The sequence below is a fragment of the Miniopterus natalensis genome, chromosome 10, assembly GCF_054644295.1.
Source record: "Miniopterus natalensis isolate mMinNat1 chromosome 10, mMinNat1.hap1, whole genome shotgun sequence".
Lineage (NCBI taxonomy): Eukaryota > Metazoa > Chordata > Mammalia > Chiroptera > Miniopteridae > Miniopterus > Miniopterus natalensis.
Genome location: NC_142090.1, coordinates 59,228,841 through 59,249,249, shown reverse-complemented (window position 1 = coordinate 59,249,249; position 20,409 = coordinate 59,228,841). Strand labels below are relative to the sequence as shown.

Below are 20,409 nucleotides of genomic sequence, written 5' to 3'. Positions count from 1 at the left end.
AGCCGAATGTGGTCAGCTTTAACTTAAAACTGGAAAACTCCCTTTTCGTTTCTACAATTGGCTTTTTCTCTTCAGCTGCTTTTTAAGTTTGGGCTGTTAGCAATTTAGCCTGTCTTTAATTTTAAGCACCATTCTTCCAGTCCGGAGATCCCTATAGGAAGCCCCACTCTTGTAGCCTCGCCTCTCATTGGCTAGCTGGGAAAAGAGCATTTCTGCATAAATTGGATGCTTCCTTCTCCCCTGGAGACCAAATATGCTCATGTTTCACAATCCCCTGGTTTGTAAGCTTGAGTCCATTGCCTGAAGCTGGAAACTTTCACTTTGTAGAACACAGCACACATCGAAATCCAGATTCAATACCCCTGACGTGGCCGTGCATCCGACAGCAGATTGAATACATGCTTCTTAATCCAGGGTTTCTGAGCTGCTCTGACTGAAATCAGAAACCGATGTGCATGAGAGAGGTGTCCTTCAAAGAAAGGTATTTCCTTTGTGCAGCACCAGTGCACACAGAATCCAAGGGGTTAACCTGAGAGCTGCTTTGAAAACAGAGGCGAAGGTCACTGGCGGCAACAGCAAAGACTTTTAAAGCCTGCCGTCCTGAGCCTTTCACCCTGCCTTTCCCACCCAGGGGATTGTAAACATTGGCTCCCGGCCACCGCGTCCCACTGCACAAAACTTCTCTGTGCTTTCAGCATATACATTTATGCTTTTTTATGGAAGCTGAAGCAAAGGCGCATTATTGCTGTGAGCACAGAGAACATGTTTCTGTTCAATGAAAGGGGAGGAATCCTGTCCTGCTGGAATGTGAAAGCATGCAGACACGCTTATTTAGCGGTGCTTCCCATGTAACTTAGCTGCTGCTCTTGGTCTGACTTTCTCAAGTCAAAAGAATGTGTAGAATGCTGTCACTTAATCAGAACCCAGAAGAGCTCTTTTATCTGCCATTTGTTAGTAACTAGCAATATTGCCCTTATCTCTCTGTCCTTTAGCTCCATCCAGTGCCCTCGGATAGGAGAACTGGTAACATGAAAGCACTTATTACCTTGAGCCTTGCTTCTGGGTTTCCTTTTTTTAAAAAAAAACTCAGTTCTTTTATCACCAACAAAGAAGTTGTGGGGTTTACTTTCATTTAAATAAAGTTGTTTCAGTCCTAGGATCATAGCTGTTTGATAATGTTTAAAAGAAACCAAGGTGATACATGTATTTATGTTGCCATTCCTACCTGATTCTTCAACAGTCTGTGACTTATCATAATAACCTTCATTGATTCAGCTGCAGGAAAACAGAATGGACTTTCCAGAGGTATTACGTATAGCCTTGATATCTCCCTCCTGAACTTTTCAATATATTGTACAGGGGTTAATATCATTCCATCTCTCAGTAATTTCGTGTAATTTCAGTCATATGATACAATAATTTTTCTCTTCAGTGATTTCTAAAGACGTTAACAGGGAATTCATTTTGATAGCTCCATATGTTACAGTAGGTAGGGGCAGAAAGATTATAACCCGGACCATTTCTCTTTGTTATGGTCTTTTTAGAAGGGACTGTATTTCTTGGGCAGACATATAAAATCTTACCCCTTTCTTCTGAAATGGCTATTATGAGCATATTTTGTAATAAAGTTGGATGCTTGCCTGCAGAAAGTACAATCAGTCACTGTACATTCCTGTTTGAATAACGATACTTATTATGATTATGAAAAGACTACGAGACCAACAACAGTCCCAACCCCTTTGCACAGGCATGCAGACAGGGCTGCTCTCTGGCCTGTCACCACACTTGATAAGAGATATGTGGCTTTGCCGTTTGCCTCGCCATCTAAATGACTGTTTAAGGTTCTTCACAGTCTCTTCTGGAATTCTGGTTTTACTTTATAGAATCACAAATTCTATTGGATACTAATTAATATTCTTCAAACTTTCCTTCTGATCAAAGTTCTATTTTTTTTAAATGTGAAGTTTCTGTGAACAGCATCCCAGACCTGGATGTAGACCTGCATATAGAATTTTTTTATTCTTGTTGATGGGATTCTAAGGCTGAAAGGACTTCAGAAATTATCTAATGTGACCTTGATTTTATAGTTGGATAATAAAATTCCCTTTTTTTATTTTTGCAATGTTATTTAGTGATTTATCTGAGACTAAAAACCCAGGCTTCCAAATCTCAATCCAGGATTCCTTCCCTTACTCCATCCAGTTTTGTACCCCGTGTACTGTATGATCGGTTTACTGATGACCAAAGATGAGATGAAGAGGTAGCTGGTATTTGCATCATGGGCGCACCTTAGCATGTAGAAGGCCGCATACGTGATTATGAGCAGATGTTTTGTACACTGAGTAGGAGGTAACATGAAGTCTTGGTCTTCATGTGTCCCCAAGGTACCTGGGGCCTGGCATGTCAACCATCCACCTCATCAGTGTGTCATGCCTCAATTTCAGTGTGATGAGTTTCTCACAATTTCTCTAGAATCCTCTTTTTTCTCTCGCCTTGTCCAATGAAAATGACTTCACACGGCAACAGTGAACTCTACATAAAAGCTGACCGGTACAACCAAAGCCATTACACTATGCGCAGAGACTAATTGAGGAGCACTAAATGCTTTTATGATAGATAGGAAAGATTGAATATAAAGGTAAAAGTCTTCAATGCAAGGACCGTAAAAGAAAATGAATTCTTTTCTACAAGTACCTATTGAATTTCTTGTTTTTTAAACACAAATGTTATATATAATCATTATGAAAAATTGCACATGATGATAACTTAATCAGAAAATGCCTATATAAATCAGGAGATAGGAGTAAATGTATGGATGTACCAGAAATAAAACAAATAAAATGCCTGGTTTCAGGAATAAAACTTATTTCTCATAGTATTTCCTATGAGGAAAATCGTGGAAAGGCTTAGTCCTGTGTAGCTCTGTTAAAAAATGAATTCATTATAATAGTCACAAAGGATTTGAGAATTCCAAGGAAGAAGTTTCCATTCTCTTCATAGTAACAGCTTCTTAATCTTGGAAATTAAGGCAGAAATATACTGTGATTGTTGTATATGGACTTATCTTTGGAGTGAAACTGGCCCTGGGCAGACAGTAGCTGTTGCTAATCAGTAAATGCACTGTTGAAGTTTCTTCCTATTGTCAGTTAGTTAGATTTTGCTGTGGGATGTATTTTACAGAAATTTCTAATAACCGTGGCTTTCAGATGGGAGAGTTCATACTTTTGGTCCTGGCTCATTGGGTAGTAAGATGACGTGGTTCTGTGTATTCAGTGATTCCTTATTACTCTCTTATATCATGTATTTCAGGAATTTAAAAAATACAGTTAAATTACTTCCCTGTATTTGAAATATGTGTCTCTGCACCCAGGTTTTCTTTTACATCAAAGACTTTCTCTACATCTGAAGTCTTAACATTTCTCCATATATACTGAGGCTTTTTAAAAGAGGTTTACTCCCTCTGCTGGCTCTATGAAATGAAAGCATGTAGTAAGTATACGTTAAGTCCTCACTTAATGTCATTGATAGGGAGTTGAAAGCTATGGCTTTTTGTTGTTGTTTGTTAATCCTCACACTAGGATATTTTTTCCATTGTTTTATTTTTAGAGAGTGCAAAGGAGGGAGGGGGAGAGAGAGAGAGAAACATCAATGTGAAAGAGACACATCCATTGGTTGCCTCCCATGGGCTCCCCAACTGGGCCTGGGGATCAAACCTGCAACCCAGGTGTGTGCCCTTGACTGGGAATCAAGCCCGTGACTCTTCCGTGTGTGGGCTGACACTCTAATCACTGAGCCATACCAGCCAGGGCTAAAAGCTGTGACTTTAAGTGAAACTGTGTATAACAAAACCAATTTTACCATAGGCTAATTGATATGAACAAGAATTAAGTTCCTATGGCATATTCTGGTCACATAAACATCACCAAACTTCCAAATCAAGACCCAAAACACTTCTAATACTAAATATTGAAATAAATTTGAGCTATACATACATCTAAGAAGGATTAATTAAAACAAATAAGATAATTATTTTCCAACCCACTTACTCCAGCTCAAGGTCATGGGTGGCCAGAGCCTGTCCCAGCAACTCAGGGAACCAGGCAGGAACCCACCCTGGACAGGACACCCTTCCACTGAAGGGCCAATCACACCCACACTCACTCAAACTGGGAGGGTGTAAACACTCCAGTTCCCCTCACATGTACATCCGTGCAGGAAACCAGAGCACCTGGAGAAAACCCGCACAACATGAGGAGAACAGCAAACTCCATACAGTGGCCCCAGCCAGGAATCCTCATCAGCATTGTAAGGAAATGACATTGTTCAAGGACTTGTTGTATTTCTGGTTAATTTTCCCGGGGGATTGCGTGCACATGATTGTTGCCTTAGACTTTTTTCCAAAGTGTAAAATTAAACTTTAGTTTGGCTCCATCTAATTCAGGATACAAAATCACCCAAGAATCTGAGATATTTTACATTCCTTTTGAGAACAAGATGAAATTCTATGAGACCAGTAGTAATTTGGCATTTAAGAGAGTCTGGCATGTATATTTATAGTGTAAAATAGGTGCTCAATAAATACTTCTGAATTTCTTGGTTGCAGTCAGATTTTCATTGTATACAGATTGCATGTACTTTATTGTAGGAGCAATAAATCACCTATTCTCTTGAACGAAATCATCTGTGTTTCCATAGCACTTTCTCCATGCCTTACTATAATTCCAACCACACTGTATAGCCATTGTTTCTTTTCACAGTTGCCTCACTAGACTACAAACTCCTCTAGAACAGACATTGTCCAATATCTGTCTTTAGAGTCTCAATCTTCATGTTCAGTTGCCCAGTAAATGTTGGTGAACTTCAACATTACACTACAATAACCCAAATGGTGTACAAACAGCCAGAAAGTTTAAATAGCCAAAATTTTTCAGCATTCTCCTTTTGCCATAAAAAGGTCATTGAAAGTAAAGTATTTATTCAGAACAGTCACTTCCTAAATGTGAGCATATCTGTACTAACAGAAATAGAATACTTAATAAAGTCATATCAAGACTTCCTCACCATCTAACTCTTTAGAGTGGTAATCGATGTCATAATGGTTATACCAAACCCCTGAAGGGTACTTTTGCAACTTTAGTTTTCATTTTGTACTTTCATTTGCAATGCAAAACCCCATTTTTTATATATGTTGCTTAAAGCAAGTTATATCAACTCTCATTTTTCAGAATGACACTTGTTAAAATGTTAAGCTGCAAGCATACATACATTTCAGATTTTTTTTTGGATTACTTGTGCTCCTAACCTTGTGTGTTGTTACATACTATTGCTCTTCAAATCATTTTCCAAGGATCCCTAATTCCATGGAATGATAGTAGGTGTTATATGAGGGGGGGAAATCATTCCGTGGACAATACTTGGTTAGTGTTGCATCGAATAGGTCTCTTTTTAAACTGTAGAGCTTCTCAGAGCCTTTAATATAGTAAATAGAGTAAAAATGTGTCCAAGATTTAACAGTATAGCCAAATGGATTCCTTGCATATCTTCTCCAAGACCCTTTTTCAGTTGGTCAGACTGCAAGCCCCATAAGGGTAGAAACTGTGCTTCATTCACCAGCTCTGAGCACCAGCCACCAAGCAGCACTCTGCAAATGCTTGTCCACTAAATGAAGAAATAATTTCTACAGTTTTTCAGAGTTTCTAAACAAGGAAAAACGCTACCACATGTACACTGATGGTTGTTCTGTAGCCCACCCCCAAAATAGTTGCCATGTTTAAATTTCATGCCTGGGAACCTGACAACAGGACCTCTCCAGAAGGAAATGTGGCAACATTGGGTTTGCCTCTTAAATGAGCTCGAGAACTAAACTGACAGGAATGTTTCTGTAGTTTATAATGATGTTTCAGAATTATTTTCATAGAGGAAAGCTAGTAAAAATCCATCATCCAACAACTTTTAAGACTTTTACATTATTAATATTTTAACTTAGGATCTTGGCACAAACATTTCAAAATATTTTTCAGTTTAGTTTCCCTATTTAATGCCCAAATTGCCTAAGAACTCTGTATCAATGTATAGTTTATACACTTTCAGAGGACAAACAGATGTTTAAAAGAGTTGGGAATTTTCTAGTCAGATGTAGGAGGGCCAAAGCTGAGAAGAGAAACCTAACATTTTAAGAATTGTCTTAAACTATTGAGTCACACATCTGTGCACAAATGATAAATATTATTTATTATATCTTTACCGAGAGAGTTTAGTGTTTTAATAAATCCAAACTATAATACCATTTTTAGAATCATATATTCTTATAGTCAGTCAAAAGTATAGCAGTACCACCATACACTATCTTGAATAGTTGAGATTATCAAGTGGTAGCAAAGATATGGAGAAATTAGAAACTCTCGTACATTCCTAGTAGGAATATAAAATTGTTCAACTACTTGGAAAAACTGTTTTGTAGAATCTGCTAAATAGATATCTTCTCTATCTATATATACACACACATATACAAGTATATATATATACCATGTCCAACAAGAGACATACACAGAAACGTTCATATAAGAATGTTCATTCACCATAGCCAAGAACCTGAAACACCCATCAACGGGGGAAGGGGCCCTAAATAAATTCTGGCATATTGACACAGTGAAATACTAAACAACAATGACAGTCAACAAATGACTGATATGCACAACAACATGGACAATCAGGTTGAGCAAAAGAAGCCACACACAGAAACTGCATATTTCCTTTTATAAAAAGTTCAAGAACCAGCAACATTAATCTGTGGTGATAAAAGTCAGAATGGTGGTGCCGGAACAATATTGGCTAGGAAAGGCACAACTGGGCCTTCTGTGGTGATGCAAATATTCTATGTCTTGGTCTGAGTGGTGGCCATGTAGGTGCATACATATGGAAAAATGCAGTGCATTTGAAGACCTGTGTATACTTTAATAAAAACAAATAAATGAATGCCTTAAACTACCTACCGGTCTATCAGTAGGTGCCAATAGGTAGAAAAGTTTACTTGCTGTTTGTTTATAGGGAATTTCCTCTAAGATATAAATTTGGTTCTGTTGCCATATTTATGAATCTGTAACAGCTCTCATACATTCAGAGTAATCCAAAGACAGATGGACTTCTTTCCTCCCTGGTTTTGTTTTGTTTTTGTAGTTTGGAAGCACATTTGTGAGAACTCCTTGGTCCTACATTTAACAATAGTTATTGAATGTCTGATGTGTGCCAGGCCTTGTAGATCCAAAGATCATTAAAACCCAGTCTCTGCTATTTGGTCTTGTAGGGGTGACAGAGATGGGAACAGATTCTTGTGGTAACACCACACATCAGCAGGGGCTATAAGAGACGTGTGCTGTGTAATGCAAGGAGCCACTCCCCCTCTCAGAATGTTCTGGAAGGTTTTCATAGATGGCATCATTAGGTCCTGCTTCTATTTTTGCCATATATCAAGGTCCTCTTTATATTAAACATCTACAGTGGTTATTTAAGACTACCCCTCAGTTACTAAAGAATATTTTAAATATTTTGTGTGATCTAAGTGTTTTTTCAGATATCATCGTAGTCACTTCTTAGACCATTTTTCAAAGCCCTAGCAATTTCAAGGATGAAAAAAATCTATCTGCCACAGGTTTCTAGAAAGCAGCAACATTCTTTGAAATGTTTATAAATGGAAAAGTAGTATTTCTTTGAATTAGTTCTGAGGTAAAAGCCAAGTTTTACCCAAACTGGAGGGTTACTTTTCCTTTCAAGTCGTGTTTGCAGTGGCAACCACACTGGCCCGAGCTCATGTGCTGGTGAGGGCCTGAGCCTAGGTGAGAAGCCTTCCGCTGGTTTTATGCTCACACATGTATCTCTCCTGATAGCGGATGTACCTAGAAATACTCTGCAAAGTCCTCAGTAGTAGTGTGGTTCTTCTTAGAAACTGAGACAATTTTAAGAGAAGCATTGCGGCTCATGAAGAACAAATGAATTTATATATTTTATAATTATCTATTTAATTAATGGAACTATATTCCCTTTAGTGAGCCTTTCCTTCCCCTTCACTCAAAGAAGACATAAAGATATTTTTAAAATCTGTAAGTATAGAAGCATATTTTAGAAAGGAAAAATGGGGGAAATTAAAAGAAGAAAAGAAAGGGAAGAATTAAAAGAATAAAGTTTATAAAAGAAATAAAGGGCTAGGACACATGTTTCATATCAGACTTCTTTTTTTAGTAACTTTGAAATCAGATAGTAAAATCCAGAGTGATGTCATCACATCTATACAGACGCACTGGGGCCTTCAAACCTGAGCATGCCTTCCATCCAGTGGTGTGAATTTTTCTCCTACTCTGGAACGGTGTTATAAAATGGTGGGTGAGAGTAGTCAGGGTCTCCAAACTGTGTATTTTCCATTCTCCTAGTTCCACGACTTTAGTCCTCTGTGCATTTTGCTCTTTTGTAAAGATAAGTGGGCACCCTCCTTACACTGTCTGCATAACTGGATGGGGGGGTGAGTGTGAGGAAGTCTGACTTCGAGAACTGGTTAGATGGTGACTTCGTTCGCAGAGGTAGGGAATACAAAAGGGGAATACATTTGGGAAGGAAGGAGTGTTCTGGGAGGACAGCGTGAAACTTTTGTCAGCAGCAGCATGCTGTGCACAGATCACCAGACTCCAGGTCCCGGGCAGGGCATTGCAGGTCGGGAGGCTTCCCCTGGCCCCACCTGCCACCCAGCCCTTGGCACCTCCACTGCCCTGATCCCCCAACTGGTGACCATCTTGGTGAAATCCTTTGGGATACCGTTATCCTGGAAAAATAATTTCTTTTGTTCCTGTCAGCTTTTCTGTAAAACCTACATTGCTATGGAAATGATTGTTTTGGAAATACAGACCTTTTTTTATTGTGATTAGGTTTCAGCCTCCACAGTGAGGAGAGTGAACCTGGTTCAGATAAGCTCTGCTTCAAATCCTGGTTCTCGCCATTTACTGGATGATTGGTCCTGCACAAGTTTTTAACTTCTGTGAATGTCAGCTTCCTTATCTGTAAAAATAGCATCATTCATACCTCAGACCATTAAACTGAAGGTTATAAAGAAGTCAGCCCAGCAAAGTACTTTACATGTTCTGTGCTGGAGCACAAATGCTTTCTTTCCCTCCTTCCCTCGCCCATCTCTTTGCCTCAGAGAGAATAAAAATGCAAAGTTTTTCAAGAAAAGATTTTTCACAAAACTCCCACAATAATCCATCTGACGTTTAACAGTTCTTCTTGTCAGAAAGTACTTCCATCTACCTGACCCAAATCCCTAATGCTACCCTCGATCGAAGGTCTTTTCTCCAGTCGTGTCCTTTTTTGTTTGCAGTTTTAATCTTGTTAAATGAACAGCATGAAACGTCCTAATCTTCAGAAGCATATTTTCTCAGTTCTTGCCTTTAAAGCTGAAAGCACAATATATGGTGGGAGTTCCAGGCCCCTCTTTAGACATTAAATTCATTTCTGGTTGCCCAGATTAGTTTGAAATTGCACAGTTGGTTTTCCCTTCTTGCATGTATCTCTGTGAACCTTTCTAGATGGAAATGTGTTGCAGAAACGATGGAGGAGAGTAGGTATTGCAGAATGAACCTCACCTTGGTGGCACCTTCCAGCAGAGGATCTCCAAATCCTTCCCATTTAAGGAAGGCAGTGCCCACACAATTTTTAGATGTTGAATGTTTGAGCCTGAACTTTGATCTTAAAACCGTGCTTCCGTTTTGCTCATCATTTGCACTAACCATATATCCTGCAAGTGCTCATTTAGTAGGTTTACATGCAGCCTACATAAAAATGAACATAGTAACCAGGGAGAAGGAAGTCATGGGCTTTAGAAACATTTGACTGTTTTCATTATGAAGCGTCAGTTTTTAAATTCTCTTACAAATCTGACTGCTTGTTTAGCCTCCCAAAGCATATAGATTTTCTTAAGAGTTAAAACAACTTTTAAAAGGAAATGAGCTCTTATAGCCTGCCATATCCTGTATGGAGAATAATTTTCATTTCTACTTATCTGTGAAGGTTGAAGGAATGTCTACAAATATTTGCTTGGTTTCTATGGTGAAGGCAGAGAGAGATCAAGTGTGTGATTGTTTAGTGTCAAAATCAAAACTATACTATACTTCTAAAAAGAGAATGAGTTTGTTACTTGAAACATAATAGTCATTTAGCAAGTGGTAACTATTTTAAGTTCCACAAGTTCAAGATGAAATTTAAACAATACAGCCTGAAGGAAAACATGGGCCTTTCAGGCATTTTAAAACTTCATGTTACAAAAATAAAATGGTCATCACACTATATTAAAAAGTCATCCGCTCACTAAAGATAATGTAGGTGGACTCTCAGAATGCCTGGTGTAGGCATGAGGACATACTATGGTCTGTAAATTTATACTGTAATAGAAACCCCTGTGCCTGCCCTAGGTTATCCATCCTAATTCTCTAACCCTCCATTCAGTTGTCTTCTGGCTACCCATACATTTACTAGAACATACATTTATTTTATGCCTGCTGTACACAGTGGTCTGTGAGGTGCTGGGGAGGAAAAGTCCATTTAGGAATGGTCTCTATCCTCAAAGGACCGGCTTTGGGTCTAGTAGGCCGTAAGTACACGAACGGGATACAGTGTGGTAAGTGCTGTGATACGTGTAATTGGAGATGACTAGGCAGGGCAAGGGTCACAAGAATTAAGAATGGTGTTGTGAGAGGACATTCCAGAGGAAAGCCTCAGCGTGTGGGAAGGTCTCAGCATGTGAGACGTGACCCAGCATGCCTATTTGAACAACCACAAAGCCTCTGAGCGCTTTCGTATGAAGGAGGAACAGGTGATGAAACCAGAGAGAGGTGGAAGCCAGATCATGAGTGCGTTGTGAGTAAATCGGGCTTGAACTTGACCTTAAAAGCTCTGGAGAGTGGATGGCGGATTTTAAGCAGGAGTGTGATGAGCACAGCTTCGTATGCAGTAGAGAGGACAGAGAGGAAGGAGATGGACCAGTAGGAAAAAGCCCCATCAGGAGAGGACAGGGTTCACAGTGGAGTTGTCAGGATCTTCTCTGACAGTGGAGATGGATGGGAAGCCTGGATAGGTGATGGTTTTGCTTGCAGAGAGAGAATCTAAGAAAAGTAAGTGTCAGAGGAAAGACAGCTCACCCATTTTGAAATTCAAGTACCTGTGGGAGTACTAAGTGGCGATGTGCGGAGACAGTTGGAAATGTGGTCCGATACTCTGCAGAGTATGGACCTGGGGGGCATCCACATGTGATGCTCCCCAGGGATTGTGCATCGCATAAGAAAAGGAACTGTCTGAGGATCTAGCCGTAGAGAAAACAATTATTTAAGGGAGAAGAGACCTCCAGGGAGTTCCTGGGAAAGTAGGAGGAACACTAGCACAGGACCCTAGCATTCTGCACTTAAATCACTACACAGACCCCCTACCCCCACCCCCAGTAGTCCTTCAGCCAACTCATTGGCCTTGCTGCTTTCCTAATTTGGGACCACCCTTTCCAGGACTAACAGGATGATACCTCTCATAGTGCGGGCACTCACATGACAAATTGAATTGAAGCTCATTTAAGGCTTGATTGATGTCTGGAGTAAGACCTTTTTTAGGTAAATCTTCGTAAACACTAACCAAATGACAGAGAGGTATGGGCTCAGAAAGAGATGGTTAGTGCCGCTGGTACCGTGAAAGGTCAGAGGCCTGGATCCCTGAACTCCGCTTCCATTCATCCACCAGTGGGTCATTCTCATCCCCCCTCAGGCACGTACACTAGCCCTGCCTACTGAGGGACTCTTCCCCAAAGATTCCCTTCCCCTGTACTTGGAGGGGACACTCATTTCAGCTCATTTTTCCTGTGTCGTTGCCCTTTGGGTCTTCTGACACATCTGAATCGAATCAGTTTAGCCCCATCTCCCTCCACAGGTCCAGTTCCTTTTTCAAAGGTACATAATTATAGTCGTCCCGTGGTATCCACGGAGGATTGGTTCCAGGACACCTTAGAAAGCCTTCACTTTGTCAATATAAAGATTGTGAGTTATTCCAAGCATTGCATCTATATTCCTCAGACATCATTATCTAAGACTTGTTGAAGGGGCCCCAACAGAAGAACATCCCCACACTGGTGCACTCCATGAGTAATTACTAAACCAAAGGACAGGTGAGGATGTCCAAAGATAGAGTTCCTGGGTCTGGGTCTCTACAGTATATGCCATTTTTAAACCTTTATTACCACTGCCCCATCATTTAGGGACCCTTAGAATGCTTACAGACCATCAGTCTAAACATCCTGTTTGACAGATGAAAAGACTGAGGCTTAGAGAACTTGCCACTCTTGCTACTTTCTTCTACAAACTGAATGTACAGGAAATAGATGGCACACTCAAAATAAGATAGTTCAAGGAAGGCTTGTTTACAGAGACAAGATTTACGAAGAAGTAGGTTTAGGAGAAGTGCAGGGCATGGTGCTGACTTTAGTTCTGGTTGCAGCTTGAAGAGAATCAGAGTTTGCTGCCAGAATAGACATTTGACTTTTCAGTGGCAGCACAGCCAACGCCAGACGACCTTGATGGGAGGAAATCAGGGAGTGAAAGACTCTGCCTCACCCTTCTCCCTCTCTCTGAACTCCTGCCTAGTCTTCCCATTGGCCAAACCAATAAGAAGCTGAAAGCATGTGATACATACAGATCCACCCCCCAGGGCAGAGACCATTCAGAGAGGCAAAAGGAAGATACCCAGGGCAATGTTCGTGACATGCTTTTCTGCTCTATGAGCATGTCGCCATATAATAAGGATGATTCAGAAAGCATCTGCAAAGTTGTTTCAGGTTCTTGGTTGAAAGGGTACATGAATAAAAAAAAATCCTGTTAAATTGAGTATTTAGTAGGAGTGGTTTCCTCTGACATGTATTTTGAGTCACAGTTGGCCTTGGCTCTACTTTATCTTATACTGTTATTGATTTGGTTCAAAAAATTGTGAATAGAGATCAAAGCACTTTAAACAGATACATCCACTTGTGTAAATATCCTTGAATGCCCCCCCACCAGGCTTCCGCTCCCCCTCTGGTTGCCAAATCCATTCAGCGCCTCTAGAGGCTGTTAATACATGTAATGATTGTAATAAACATCGTATTTGCTTTGGTTCCAGCTGGCTCCAACCACCAAACTCTGTCCATAGTTCCTATTGTTATCTTTGCTTATTAGATAACTGCATTGTTATCTTTAGAAGCCACCTTTGTCATAGATTTCTAAATGTTGATCTTTATACGTTGCAATCATTGTTCCCCTCAACATGTTTTTACATGTACCCTTATATTTTGTTTTTAAGGATACTTAGAATTATAAAACGTAGAGAACTTTTAGGTGGAAGTTAATTACATTGTTGAGAACTTCCTTATTTCGTGCATTAAAATCTTCAAATATTTCTATCAATTTTGGCCGTTCTTTATAAAGCTCTCAAACAAAAATTAATAAATTTGCAGATGTGTGACCTAAACTGGTTTTAAGTTAAGCAGTCTTCCATTTTAGAGGCACAGAAATATAATAATTCCTAAGCAAACAGAATTTATATTTTACTGTTAGGGAAAATTGTTACAATTTGTCCTCAAAAACTTGGAATTTATACGTTTTAAATCCCAAGAAATTACAGAAATTGTCATCATTTGATATATTTTAAATTGCAGTGGCTTAAAGAGAGGATTAAAGAACACTGGGTTACAGAATGTTGAGTAGCCACATAAACTAGGAAATTAAAACTGGGGAAGCTCTCTTAATTTATGACATAATATTACGTAAACTGGGGAACAACTATTAGATTTTTAGCTATTGCAAAAGGTAGTAATTTCTTATTTTTAAATGTAGGCCTTGGGTGTTGTTGGAGTTATCTTCTTAGAGAATTAACCAGAAATGTAAGTCTTGTAGGATTCATTCTTAGTTTTTGAATTTAAGCATGTTGAATTCCACAAAGATTAAAACTAGAAGATGTCTTGTTAGACAAATACTGACAGTTCAAATAGAGTGTGAACATAAACCTAATTAATGAATCTAATTCCTCTCACTTTGTTACAGTGACTTACGTACACACAGACCAAGCAGAAATCTTGGGAATACCAAAGAGATTTTAAAATCTTAGCTTTCATTGAAGTTATTAAACGGGAATTTGGTGAATAAATGTCATACCATACAGAGCACTGTTGTGAATCAGAACCGAGTAATAGAAACTTTTTTCTTAAATCCTTTTTTTAAGAAACTCTCGTTAACTCCAAAGGCTAGCTGAAGTTTTTGAGATTTACAAACTCTTTTAAAAGTTCACATTAAATATTTCAAAGTAAATTTAACATCTTTTCCTGTTGGTTATATCATTGCAACCTGTATGTTTGCCGGTTGACATGTGGATGTTTGGGACGCTGAACTCAAGGTGCTGTGCAGGCTGTTGAGGGAGGAGCACAGGGTGGAAGTCAGACAGTTCTGATGAGAACCCTGCCCTTTCACATCTCGGCTCAGTGACTCTGGCCAAATTACTCAGCCTCTCTGAAACTTCATTTTTTCGGCTATAAAATGTGCTTGCTGATGCCACAGGACTGGTCTTGCACCTCTGAAATTGTCGTGCAGACCCTCTTTTCCTTCCAGCTTTCTACCTCCTGCACTGCCACGTTTTTGGGTCCACTGTCCTTTTAAAGCTTGATGTCTGTGTGCCCTGGAAGACAGTTTTGTATGCACATATGATTATTATATTTACACCCACACATGACCCATTAATAAAATTAGGATGTATTTCACACAGTTGCAAAACTTATTTATTCACTTAACAGTATATCCTAGACATCTTTGTACAAGAGCAGGAATGAGCAGAATATATAACTTGCTCATCTTTTTGATGGCTGAATAATATTCCCCTGTTGGAAATTGTTGTGAAGTAAGCATCCTTGTGAATACCTCTTTGTGGACTAGTATGAATATTTCTGTAGGATAAATTTCCACAAGTGGAACTCTGGGTCAGGGACATGGACACTGTTAATTTTATTCATAATGCCAGATTGTCCTCTGAAAAGGTTGTGCCCATTTGCAATTTAAAAGTCTTCCCATACCGTAGACAATCCTGAGTGGTGTCGTTCTGTTCATTTCTGCCAATCAGGCCCTTCATTGTGATGGCTTGTCCTTTCTTCCTTCTTTTTTTGTTTTTTTGTTTTGTTAATCATCACCCGAGGGTATTTTTTCCATTAATTTTTTTTTTTTTTTTTAGAGAGAGTGAAAGGGAGGGATGAGAGGGAGGGGGAGAGAGAGAGTGAGAAAGAGAGAAATATTGATGTGAGACACATCCATTGGATGCCTCCCGCACGCACCCCCACTGGAGGGCCGGGGATCGAACCTGCAACCTAGATATGTGTCCTTGACCAAAAATCAAACCCACAGCTCTTCAGTGTGCAGGCCAACACTCTGACCACTGAGCCACACCTGCCAGGGCCTGTCTTCCTTCTTTTTAATGAGATTGAGTATCTTTTTAAAAAAAATTTTTTTAATCCTCACTGGAGGATATTTTTCCCATTGCTTTTAAGAGAGAGTAGAAGGAAGATAGAGAGAAGAACATCAGTGTGACAGAGACATATCAGTTGGTTGTCCCCTGCACGCTCCCTGACCAGAGCCAGGGATGGAGCCTGCAGCTGAGCTACATGCCCTTGGCCGGAATCAAGCCCGACTCCCTTCAGTCTGCAGGCCGACACTCTAACCATCGAGTCCAACTGGCCAGGGCGAGATTGAATATCTTTGATAGTTTTTTCTTCTTGTAAATTATCTTTCATATTTTTATCTACTTTTCTGTAGTATTTTATGGATATAATTTGTTTTAGATGTTTTTTTCCAGTTTGTCATTTATCCTTTCTTCATAGTGTTTCCTGAAGAGGGTTTGTTTTAAATAGCTGGATCTATAAATCTTTTTACCTCAGGCCTCTAGGTTTCCCATCATGCTAAAATAGGCATCCACATCCCAAGCTCCTCTTCTGTTTCCTCCCAGTACATTTTTCTAGCTCTGCTTAGGTCTTTCATCTGTATACAGTTTCTTTTTGTAGATCAGGGGTGAGAAACTTTCAGCCCAGCCATACAGGGCCCGAGAAATCCTTTGGTTTGGCCCCGCCAAGGCAACCACTGGTAGGACTCAAAATTCAATAAACCTAGGAGCTTTTTTTATAACTAGTTTTTAAGTTGATAATTTTGTATGGCCCTTGAATGATGTTATAAATACCCAAATGGCCCTTGGCAGAAAAAAGGTTCCCCACCCATTATAGATTCTCATAGATGGTGTAAGGTAGAGATCAAACTTACTTTCTTCCAAGTGGTCTTACTTTGATCTGTTCAAGTACATTTTCTCTCTCACTAAGAGGAAATACAGCCACCTATAAAAACTTTAAACCCCATTAATATATCAGTCTCTTTCTGGACTTCACTTTTTTTAATCTGTTAGCACCACCATTTTATTTGCTGTACCTTAGAGTATATTTTGGCAAATGCCCCTCATCCTCGTTTCTCAAACTATTAAGTATTATTCAGCCAGAGGTACGTTATTTTCAAAACTAAATTCCTCAACACAGTCATTGGATTGTCTTAAATTTGTTTGTGTTAATATAGGAGTGACTATTATCTTTATAATATAGCTTTTCCCCTTCTTAGTCATGGTCTGTCTTCCTATTTAGTTGTTTGTTCGTTTCTATGTTCTTTAACAATAATATATTGTTTTATTTATGTCTATAGCACTTTCTTAAAATTCCTCAGTGTTTTACATTTTTGTTACTATATGGATGGGATCTTTTTCTCATATTTTGTAACTGACTCACTAGGATTTGTGTATTTGTTTTATATTATATGTCTACCATCATCTAAATTCTTCTTATAATAAGATTTTTCTTGTTATAAATTTTATTTACCAAAAACATAGGCCGATGTGTATAAGGCAGAAACCCTTAGAAACACCAGGAGATTCTGGGGGAAGGAAAACAAAAACTCAAATTGTCTATTCAAGTTTGACAAATAAAGTACAGGAAAATATAAGTAAGGCTCTTGTTAGTAAAGAACTTTATACTTAAAAGAGAATACTCCCCTTATACCAAGTTTGTGCATAGTTACAAAGAAAACAATAATAAACTCTACCAAGTGGAAATTGTAAAGGTTATGTTCTCTGTGATGCAATAAAATTAGAAATCCAGCAATTAAAAGACAACCATAAATAATGATGAATTTTGTGGAAATTTTATGACCATATGGAAATTGTAAAACACTTTTCTAAATAATTCATTCTTCAAATTAGTTTACTCTTGTTTTAAAAGAAAATTACATATTATTTAAAGATTTTAAAAGTCTTCAAATTACATATTATTCAAAGATTAACAAAAATGAAAAAGTTTATTTAAAGATTAACAAAAATGAGAAAAGTAGAAGTCAATAAATTATAAAAATAAAATAATAATCCTCCCAAAATGGAAATAAATCCATGTCAGTTTTTTTAAATAAATTACATAGCTAAACTGACAAACCTGACTGATATAAAGCAAAAACAAATATATGCAACATTAAGAAGGAGAAAAATCAGATTTTCTCAGAAAACCAAGGAAATAGATGATATTAAAATAATTATAAGAAATATGTACAAAATTAAGCCAGTACATTTTTTAATCTAAATTAAATATTTTCATAGGGAAATTTGTTAGTAGTAGCAAAGTTTGATTCAAAAAGAAGCTGAAAGTAATTGCCAAGAAGACATTCGCGAGATTGTTGAAGACACAATACTAAGAAAGATCCAGACCCAGATGATTTTACCAGTGAGTCCCTTTAAGGGACTGATTATTCTTATGCTGTTTATAATATTTGAGAATATAGAAAAGATGGAAAGCTTGCATATCCCTAATATCAAAACATGAAAAACTAACACACACACAAAAACTGGATCAGTCTCACTTAGGAATATGTTAATATTCTATATAAATATTAGCAAATAAAATACAAGAGACTATTAAAAGAATAATAAACCATGATTAGGAATGATCTACTCTAAGAAGGCAAGGATGGTACAATATTAGGAAATCTATTAATATAATGAATATATTACTAATAGAATAAAAGAGAATGTCATATGGTCATTATTAATAAACATTTTTTCAGACACTGGATTTATTATCCATTTTGAGTAGTAACTATATTTTAAAAGGAATGGAAGTGCCCTGGCCAGTGTGGCTCAGTTGGTTGGAGCGTTGTCCTGTGCACTGAAGGGTCTCAAGTTTGCTCCCCAGTCAGGGCACATACAAGAGGCACCAGATCGATGTTTCCCTCTCTCTTTCTCTAAGAAAAAAATAAATAAAAGGAATTGAGGGGAACTTCCTAAACATATCAATATTGTTCTTATTTTAAACTGTCTAAACATTCTTTTGATGACTGTAATACGTATCACTGATTAAAGTTCTGAGATGAAGATGGTCCTACTAAAGTAATTTGGGATGGGTAATAATCAGAAATCACAGCCTCTTTAGAACAGCCTAAAGTAATGCTCTGTTCAGATTAAACTTTTCATCTCATATGACGCTAGACTTTATTTCAAATTGAAGTTAGAAGATAAATGTGTGACCTCACAGTGTCTGTGTATGCCTGTAAGCCACTCAAGTGGAACTTTATGGACAGTTTGCACCTGCACTTTTGTTTACAGTATATCAGAGAAGTAGGGAAGTAAGCGTTCCTCCAGCTAAAAATATTAGTAAAGCAGAAATCAATTACAACTGAAAACCAGCACTCAGAATTGGACACTGTACTTAGCAAAAGTAGTAAGTACCTTCTTTTTTGGTAATGACTGGTAATTGAATTTTGCCCACTTATCTTGTAGAAATGCTCGCCTTGAAATCATTAATTTGATATTTGTTAAACCCCAGTTGTAGTGTGCACAGTGTTGTGGTAGACGTTTACAGAGATAACAGTGGATAAAATTGGATGCATAGCCTCTAGAAAGAACCATATTTTTTATGAACTATGTTACAAGGAATGATTTTCAGGTGGCACTGGTTTCAGGGAGGTAATGGCATCAAAGCTGGGCTTTGCAGTCTAAGTAGAATGTCAGCGTGTCAAGAGGAGAAAGAAGAGCTTTCCATCCTAGGAGAACAGTGTCAACAAAAGGCTGGAGGCATGAGCTGAAAGATATGTGTGTGTAATTGACTGGTGCTCAACCCTAGCCAAGAGTTAGGGTTACCTAACGAATTTTTTTTTAAAAAAAGAAAGAAAGAAAAGAACTCCAGGAGCCCCACCCATGGAGACCTAATTCAGTGAAGGCAAAATAAGGCCCAGGCATGGTATGTTTTCCTAAAAGTCCCATGGATGATTCTGATATGAGTCAGGGTTGAGAGCCAGTGATGTGGTCTTGTAGGTGACTCAACTGTAAGGAAGATAAATGTACTGTGGAAGATCATGCTGGAAAGATATGTTGGAGCCAGATAATAACTGAGTAACATTGTTTTGGTATGGTGGGTTTGTTTTCTTTTTTAATTTTTATTACATCACCACCATCTCTTCATAAGATATCAATACCAGATATCCCTTAAACAAAACTTGACCCCCTTGCATGAATTCAAAGCAAAACATTAAATGAGATAAAAAGGAGGAACCAGTCAAGAATCTTGTTAGATAATGTAATATTATTACCCCAAAACTTAGAACAACCACCATTTTATTATCACTCACAATTCTGTGCGTTGACTGGACTCAACTGGGTAGTTCTTGCACTCCAAGTGATGTTGGCAGGGGGCCACGATCATCTGGAGAACCAAGTGGGCTTGAACGTCAAGATAGTTCGCTCTTGGCTTTTAGTTGAGAGCTCAGTTGAAACTGTTGACTGGAACATCTTTGTGGGCTTCTCACTGTGTGACAGATGTGTTCCAAGAGGAAGCATCTCAAGAGCAAGCATTCAAAAAGGTTCAGGCCACCAGAATTCTTGTGACCTAGCTTTGGTAGTCTCAGATTTCACTTCTACCATCTAAGGCCAACTCAGATTCAATGGAAGGTGAATTAGACGCCATCCCTTGATGGGAGGAGCAGTATGTGCATACAAGAAGAGAAGGAAATTGAGGGCAGCCAGTTTAGAGACTTACTACTGCCATCTTAATATGCCAAGTCCTCTACCATCAAAATACATGAAGCCAGAATATCAGGAGATTTAGATAGACAAAACAGTAAAGAAGGGTAAAAGGAATATGAATAATGTAAAAAGCTTATGTAATAGATATATGTATTGAATTTCTTATCTGACAATAAGGAATACACCTTCAGTTCAGGCATCCATAAAATATCTGCTCCACCTTCTCCCCCCAAAAGAAGCACTTGAGCCCTTATATACTCTTACACATCTGGAGCCTTAATGATA

General features: G+C 38.5%; 1 protein-coding gene across 1 annotated transcript in view; it reads left to right on the top strand.

Moving 5' to 3' along the window:
- Positions 1-20,409, top strand: part of CDK6 (cyclin dependent kinase 6) — a 208,286-nt gene that overhangs the window by 122,552 nt on the left and 65,325 nt on the right. The window lies entirely within an intron of this gene.